The sequence below is a fragment of the Loxodonta africana genome, chromosome 23 (genome assembly GCF_030014295.1).
Source record: "Loxodonta africana isolate mLoxAfr1 chromosome 23, mLoxAfr1.hap2, whole genome shotgun sequence".
NCBI lineage: Eukaryota > Metazoa > Chordata > Mammalia > Proboscidea > Elephantidae > Loxodonta > Loxodonta africana.
The window spans coordinates 47,839,958-47,848,563 of record NC_087364.1 but is presented as its reverse complement, the minus strand read 5'-3'; positions in this window follow the sequence as shown (position 1 = coordinate 47,848,563).

The window sequence follows — 8,606 nt, the reverse complement described above, 5'->3', positions numbered from 1 at the left end:
CTCAGAAGAATGATCTGGTGATCTAATTCTGAAAAAAATCGACCACTGAAAACCCTGCAGAGAGCTTGGGAGTGTGGTCTCAGAGGACATTTACGTCAGCTGGCGTAACATAGCTCGTGAAGAAAATGTTCTACATCCCACTTTGGTGAGTTGTGTCTGGGGTCTTAAAAACTTGGGCTCAGCCATCTAAGATACATCTGTTGGTCCCATCAGGTTAGGAGCAAAGGGGAATGAAGAATACCAAAGACACAAGGAAAATATTAGTCCGAAGGACTAATGGTCCACATGAACTACAACCTCCACCAGCCTGAACCCAGAAGAACTAGATGGTGACCAGCTATCATCACTGACCACTTTGACAGGGATCACAATACAGAGTCCCAGACAAAGCGGGAGAAAAATATAGAACGAAATTCAAATTCACACAAAAAAGACCAGACTTACTGGTCTGACAGCGACTGGAAGAGCCCCCAAGACTATGGCTTCCAGATACCCTGCTAACTCAGAACTGAAGCCGCTCCTGAAAGCCACACCTTTTGGCCAAAGATTAGACAGGCCTATAAAACAAACACATATGAAGAACATACTTCTTAGTACAACCAAGTATACAAGAGCAAATGGGCAACACCTGCCCAAAAGCAAAGATGAGAAGGCAAGGGGACAGGAAAACTGGATGATCGGACACAGGAAACCCAGGGTGTTCCAGGGAAAGGGGAAGAGTGCTGACACATTGCAGGGAGTGCAACAAATGTCATAACAATTTGTGTATACAAGGAAAAGATTAATGCAAAGGTCTAATGGACCACACGTACTACAGCCTCCACCAGACTAGAGTCCAGCACAACTGGATGGTGCCTGGCCACCACCACTGACTGCTCTGACAGGGATTACAATAGAAGGTCCTGACAGAGCTGGAGAAAAATGTAGAGCAAAATTCTAACTCGCACACACATGCACACACACACAAAAGGCCAAACTTACTAGTCTGACAAAGACTAGAGAAACCTGAGAGTAAGGCTCCCAGATACCCTTTTAACTCAGTACTGAAGTCATTCCTGAGGTTCACTTTTCAGCCAAAGGCTAGGCAGACCCATAAAACAATAATACATGAGCTCAACCACGTATATGAGACTAAATGGGCACACCAGCCCAGGGGCAAGAATGAGAAGGTGGCGGGGGGGCGGGGCAGTGGGTAGAAAAGCTGAACAAATGGAAATGGGGAACTCAAGGTAGAGAAGGGGAGAGTATTGACACGCTGCACATTGAGGGGTTGGCCAACAATGTCACAAAACATGTGTATTAGTTGTTTAATGAGAAAATAATTTGCTCTGTGAACCTTAATCTAAAGAACAATAAAAAAATTTGTGCATAAATTTTTGAGTCAGAAACTTATTTGCACTGTAAACTTTCACTTAAAACACAATAAAATTTAAAATAAACAAAAAAACACCCTATAGAGCACAGTCCTGCTCTGACACACACAAGGTCGCCATGAGTTGGCAGCTCCTCGGCAACTGGTTTTTATTAAAGTCCTTAGATCTGAAAGCCTTACACAGAAGAGGCCTGTAATATGCAACAGTCTTTTGACAGAACTCTTAAAAATAATAAAATTGAAACTAAAGCCATTGCTGTCAAGACCCTGTAGGACAGAGTGGAACTGCCCCACAGGGTTTCCAAGGAGAGGCTGGTGAATTTGAACTGCTTACCTTTTGGTTATTAGGCAAGCTTTTAACCATAGCTAATATTTATTGAGGCTTTATTTTAGTAACTTATTTAGTTGGTACTTTTATTATTCCATTTTGCAGATGAAGAAACTGAGGCACCAAGATTTTAAGTAACTTGCCACGAAGTAGGGAAGTCAGAATACAAACTCACAAAGTTTGGCTCCGGAGCCTGCATTCATAATCACTTTGATAAACGTTTTATAGAATATTGATGCCATCAGTCAAAGACCAACAGAAACATACCATAGTCAAATAAATTGGGGTTAGTAGCATGTTGCAACAAGAGCAGTACCCCATGGGGGGACCGTGGGGCATCTGAGTATAAAATAATATGAACTTATTGTAGGATTTGGGGTTATGTTAAGTGATTTGGGGCATCTTTAAGACAACAGGAATATGCTCAAATATGGGTGCTATCAGGATGTAGGAGTAATTCTTTGGGTGTCTTAATGAATCTTATCTAGGAGATGGGAGGAATAAATTAAGGCTGAAGCTATAGATGATAAAGAAGCAGCAGCCCCTCAAATTAGCCAGATAAAAGGGAATATTTGGTCATTTTTGTGGTTTGGACAGCATTCTTGTTTTTGCCTGTACTCAAACATGATTACTAAATTGTCTTGTTTTTGTCCTTCTCCTACATGGTCATAGAATGGCTTGTCTGAAGTTAATATTCTGTTAATTTTTTTCAAGTTTAACAGGACACCCTGGCCTAACTGTAAATGCCTGGCCAGCTTCTGGCTGCTTTTCTCTTTCTTACAAGCAAAGACTCATTAGGTTGCAAAGACAGAACACCCAAATGAAATTGAGGTAAGCAAAAAGGGCCAGGTGATCTTTTCCAAATCCATCATTAAAAAAGAAAGACAGGATACAATGGCTGGCTTAATCCCATCATGTTGCAGCCCTGGGAGCTGAGGATGACGCCACCTCCACACAAACCGCAAGGGATAAGAGGAGGGAGAGACATGGCTACTACAAGGAAATCAAGGGTACGTTGTTTTTACTCAATATAAAATTTATATGAAAAAGCAAATGACCTATAATAGCTAAAAAAATTTTCGAAAAAGAATAAAGTGGAAGGAATCAGTCTACTTGGTTTCAAGACTTAATTATAGCTACAACAATCAAGACAGTGTGGTATTGACAGAGGGATAGACACACAGATTAGTGGAACAATGTACAGAATGAGAAATAGATCCATACAAATAGGCCTGAGAGATTTTTTGTTTTGTTTTGCTTTGTAAATAAAGTTTTATTAGAACATAGCCACACACATTTGTTTACATGTTGTCTAACCACCCACTAAAGGCTGTGTTTATGCTACAGAGTTGAGTAGTTGCAGCAGAGCCCGTGATTCACAAAGCCTAAAATATTTGCTCTTTCCAGAAGTTTGCTGATCGCTGCCCTAAAATCTGATTCTGCTGTTTATAAGGAGATCACAAAGCAATTTTTGGCAAAAGAGACTCAGGAGCTGTCAGTAGATCAAGCAAGGGCCCAGAAAGTTTCCTTTTGTTATTGATGATACATTGCTCTGGCCTATAAACTTACGACTTAACTGTTCTGTCTTATTGTATCTATTGGGAAGCTGGAATCTTTTACCCACTCTTGGGTCTTGGGCCTAAATTTTTCTAGCCCTTGTGTACTGTCTGGCAATGCTCATTCCCTGATGCTCATATTCATAAGAAATGTTACGGGCTGAAAAAGAGAACAAGTCGTTTATACGATAGTCTGTTAAAAGTAGTGACAGCAACAACTTGCTTATCTGACATTAGGAAACAGCAGATCCCTCCAAGAATGTTTACTACTTTGTGTGTATGTAAGTGTGTGTGTGTGTGAAAATATACACAATAAAACAGAGTTCAGCAGTTTTTACATGTGCGGTTCAGTGACAAAGGTTACATGCTTCACATTGTGTTGCCATTCTTACTATCTCTACCCACGTTGTTCCATCACCATTAACTTAGACTCTGTCCCTTCCAGTTCTCATCTGTGCTTTAGGGTTACTGTTACCAATTTGGTCTCGTATAGATAATTCTTTAAAAGAGTGCAATGCTCAAGGCAAACATTCCTTATTAATTGAGCTAAATTTTTATTATTAGTTTATTGTTTTTGTTATTTAGTTTAAAAATGACTTCATGTATTGGTTTGAAGTTTAAAAATGTGCTTCCAGGAAATAGATTCGGGGGTTCACCGGCCTCAATGGATCCAGTAAGTCTGGTTGCCATGAATATTTAAAGCTGCATTTCACATTGTTCCTCCTTTTGATCAGGATCCATCTATCAGGATCAAAACACAACTGATTTTTGTCAAAGGCTCAGGTAAAAGCAATGGAGGGAAGATAGCCTTTTCAATAAATAGTTTTGGAGCAACAGGACATTCGTAGGCAAAAAAAAAAAAAAAAAGAACCTTGACCTAAGTCTCACACTACATACAAAAATTAGCTCAAAATGCAAATGGTTGAGCACTGGGCTACTAATTCAAAGACTGGCAGTTAAACCCATTCAGAAGTGCCTCGAAAGGTAGGCCTGGTGATCTGCTGAAAGGCCGCAGCCTTGGAACCCTACGGAGCCGTTCTACTCTGCACACACAAGGTCACCGGGAGTCGGGGTCGACTCAATGGCAATAACAGCAACGACAGGGCTAGGTGAAGAGCTCTTAGGCATGACATCAGAAGCACAAAAAGGAAAAACTGATAAATTGGACCTTGTCAAAATTTAAAACTTTTATTCTGTAAAAGAGTCTATGAAGAAGAGGACAAGTTATAGAATGGGAGAAAATATTTGCAAACCACCTATATGACAAATGCCTTGTAGCTAGAATACATAAAGAACTCTCAAAACTCAGCGGTAAAAAAACAAATTAGAAAAAAATTAATTCAATTAGAAAATGGGTAAAAACATGAATAGATATCTCACCATAAAAGATACATAGACAGCAAGAAAAAGCACAACAAAAGACATTCTACATCATTAACCAAAAAAAACCCAAACCCGTTGCTGTTGAGTCAATTCTGACTCATAGTGACACTACAGGACAAAGTAGAACTGTCTCATAGAGTTTCCAAGGCTGAAATCATTAAGGAAGCCGACTGCCACATCTTTCTTCTGCAGAGCGGCTGGTGGCTTCAAACCACTGACCTCTTGGTTAGCACTTGAGGGCTTAACCACTGCACCACGAGGGCTCCTTACACTTATGCTTACCATGAGACCAAGCAATTGCATTCTTGGGCTCAGAAATGACAACCTATGTTGATGCAAAAGCCTGTTTGTAGCAGCTTTATTTATAATAGCCCAAACCAGAAACAAACCAATGGGTGAATGGTTAAAAAAAGCTGTGGTACCTCCAAACCATGGAATACAGCTCAGCAATAAAAAGGAGTAAACTATTGATACATGTAAACACTTGGGCGTATCTCGAGGGAATTAGACTGAGTGAAAAAAAGCCAATCTCAAAGGTTATGTAGTGTATGATTCCATTTACATAGCATTTTTGAAATAACAAAATTATAGAGGTAGAAGAACAGATTTGTGGTTGCCAGGGGTTAGGGATGGAGAAGAGCCAGTCGTCATGGCTACAGAGGAATAGGACAAGGGAGCCTTGTGGTGAAGGCACAGTTCTGCATCTTGATGGTGGCAGTGGTTACATGAATCTCCAAATGCAATAAAGTTGCATGAACTACACACACACACACGCACACACGAGTGCATGTAAAACTGTTGAAATCTGTATAAGTTCAGTGAATGGTGTCAATGTCAATTTCTTGCTTTTGATATTGTACTCTCCCCAAAACCAAACCTGTTGCTGTTGAGTCGATTCTGACTCATAGCAACCTTAAAGGACAGAGTAGAACTGCCCCATAGAGTTTCCCAGGAGTGGCTGGTGGAGTCCAACTGCCGACCTTTTGGTTAGCAGTCAAACTCTTAACCAATGTGCCACCAGGGCTCCAATCTATTACAGGTACGCAAAAATTACCATTGAATGAAACGGAACGAAGGGTACCAGGGACCTTCCTTAACATTTTTTTTGCAACATCTTGTGAATCTATAATTACTTAAAAATAAAAAGCTAAGAAAAAAAAAAAAAGTGGATTCTGTGTAACAAAAACAATAAATGCCCATTGGAATGGAGTCCTGGATTCTTGCAGAGAAACATATTCCTACATTCAGTAAATGTGGCGATGTGTAAAATATACCATATAGACATTCTCGTATTTTCAATGTTATTTTAGGAGAATTCATTGTGTTTTGGGCCATCTCATCTACTTAACCTCTGAACCTGATATTGCCAGGTATTCACTTAGAACAAATAAAAAATGTTTTATACTCTGTAAACTATAAAACTTAGGCAGCACGACCAGGCTACAGGAGAAGTTATTACCACCCCCTTCAGGCTGTGCCTGGCTGACTGACTTTTGACGGCAGCAAATTTAACCTCCACTCCAGCAGAATGACCTGATCACACACACAGGTGTCCCATGCAGCCGTCGAACCTTTGCTGCCAGACTCATAGCTAAACTTTAGTAAGAGTTGATGAGGTATCTTATAATCAGATATGCTGAACTGGAAATGTGAAGTACCTGTGTTAGTGGCACAAGTGAGGAGAGAACTGGACAAGGGAACAAAAATTTGAATCAAGTTATGCAACAAGGCACAAATGGGTGTCTAGAGAAAATGCTGGTTGCCTCAGGCACATCTATAGCCCAGGTTCTGGCTGACATTACAGTCACTTCTGCATTGTGCTGTGCACTTGGAATAAATTCACCACATAGTTAATGCTGGCATACAAACATCAAAGTGTTAGGGAAAGCACACCTGTCTCCCAGAAGGTATTTAGGAAAAATTAACTAAAAATACTTAGCTAATTGATTAAACCAAAACCAAACCCACTGCCGTCGAGTAGATTCCGACTCATAGTGACCGTATAGAACAGAGTAGAACTGCCCCATAGAGTTTCCAAGGAGTGCCTGCTGGATTCTAACTGCTGAGATCTTGGTTAGCAGCCGTAGCACTTAACCACTACTCCACCAGTGTTTCCTGCTAATTGGTTAATTTAAGTACTTTGAAATTTCATATCAACTGTTCTTACTGATTTCTAAGGTAGACTCAGTTATTTGATAAAGTACCCTTGCTCCCCCAGATTCTAGGAAGAAAAGGATGAACAATTAGGACCTGTAGTTGCAAAGATCCTACACTTGGAGTTAACCTTGACTTAGCACGGTAGCTGGCCCAGAGTGTGCTTTTTCCATTAAACGCTCATGGAATTAAATCTGGAACAAATGAAGTGGTGAAAGTCTTTAGACTAGAAGTTTGACTGAAAGAAAGTTATTCAACTATACATATATACGGTGCCCACCCTGCATTATAAAAAATGATAAATTATGCAGTTTGTCACATGTATGATAAAATTCATTACATGTAAGTCTATACACACATATATACATATGTGGTACACACAAACATACACCCTGGATGGTACACTCAACTGTTGACCAAAAGGTTGGAGGTTCAAGTCTACCTAGAATCTCCTCAGAAGAAAGTTCTGGAAAAGACTCAGCCATTGAACGCCCTACAGAGTACAGTTTTACTCAGACATACATGGGGTTGCCATGAGTTGTCAACTCTGTGGCAATTTGTAGCCCTGGCTACACGTTAGGATCACCTGGGGGAGGTCCTACAAAATACCCGAGCCCAGGCCTCACCCCAGACTAGTTAAATAAGAATTACTGTTTATGGGTCCAGACAAGGGTACTTTTTTTTTTAATTGTACTTTAGATGAAGGTTTATAAAACAAACTAGCTTCTCATTAAACTCTTAGTACACATATTGTTTTATGACATTGGCTGCCAACCCCGTGATATGTCAACACTCTCCCCTTCTTGAACTTGGGTTCCCTATTACCAGCTTTCCTGTCCCCTTCTGCCTTCTTGACCTTGCTTCTGGGCTGGTGTGCCCGTTTAGTCTTGTTTTATTTTATGGGCCTGTCTAATCTTTGGCTGAAGGGTGAACCTCAGCAGTGATTTCATTACTGAGCTCTACGGGTGCCCAGGGCCATACTCTTGGGTTTTCTGCAGTCTCTGTCAGACTGATGTCTTTTTGTTTTTTTTGGTTAACTAGAACTTTGTCCTACATTTTTCTTCATCTCTGTCCAGGACCCTCTATTGTGATCCCTGTCAGAGAGTTGGTGGTGGTAGCCAGGTACTACCTAGCTGTACTGGACTCAGTCTGGTGGAGGCTGTAGTACTTGTGGTCTATCAGTCATTTGGACTAATCTTTCCTTTGTGTCTTTAGTTTTCTTCATTCTCTCTTGCTCCCAAAGGGGTGACACCAGTGAAGTATTTTAGATGGTGACACCCAAGATTTTAAAACCCCAGGCACTTCTTACCAAAGCAGAATGCAGAATATTTTCTTTATAAACTGTTATGTCAATTGAGCTAGATGTTCCCTGAGACCATGGTCCACACAGCACTCAGCCCAGTAATTCAGCCCATCAGGGACTTTGGATGTGTCTATGGAGCTTCCATGACCTTGTCTTGGACCAGTTGTGCTGGCTTCTCCAGTATCGTGTACTGTCTTATCCTTCCCCAAAGCTACCACTTATGTATTGTCTATTCAGCGTTTTTCATCCCCACCCCTCCCCTCCCTCGCAACCATCAAAGATTGTTTCTTTTTGTGTGTAAACCTTTTCATGAGTTTTTATAGTAGTGGTCTCATACAATATTTGTCCTTCTGTGATTGTAATGCCCCCCAGATTCACTCATGTTGTGAGATGCTTTGCAGATTCATCATTGTTCTTTATCATTGTATAGTATTTCATTGTGTGTATGTACCACAATTTGTTTATCCATTCATCTGTTGGTGGGCATCTAGGTTGTTTCCATCTTTTTGC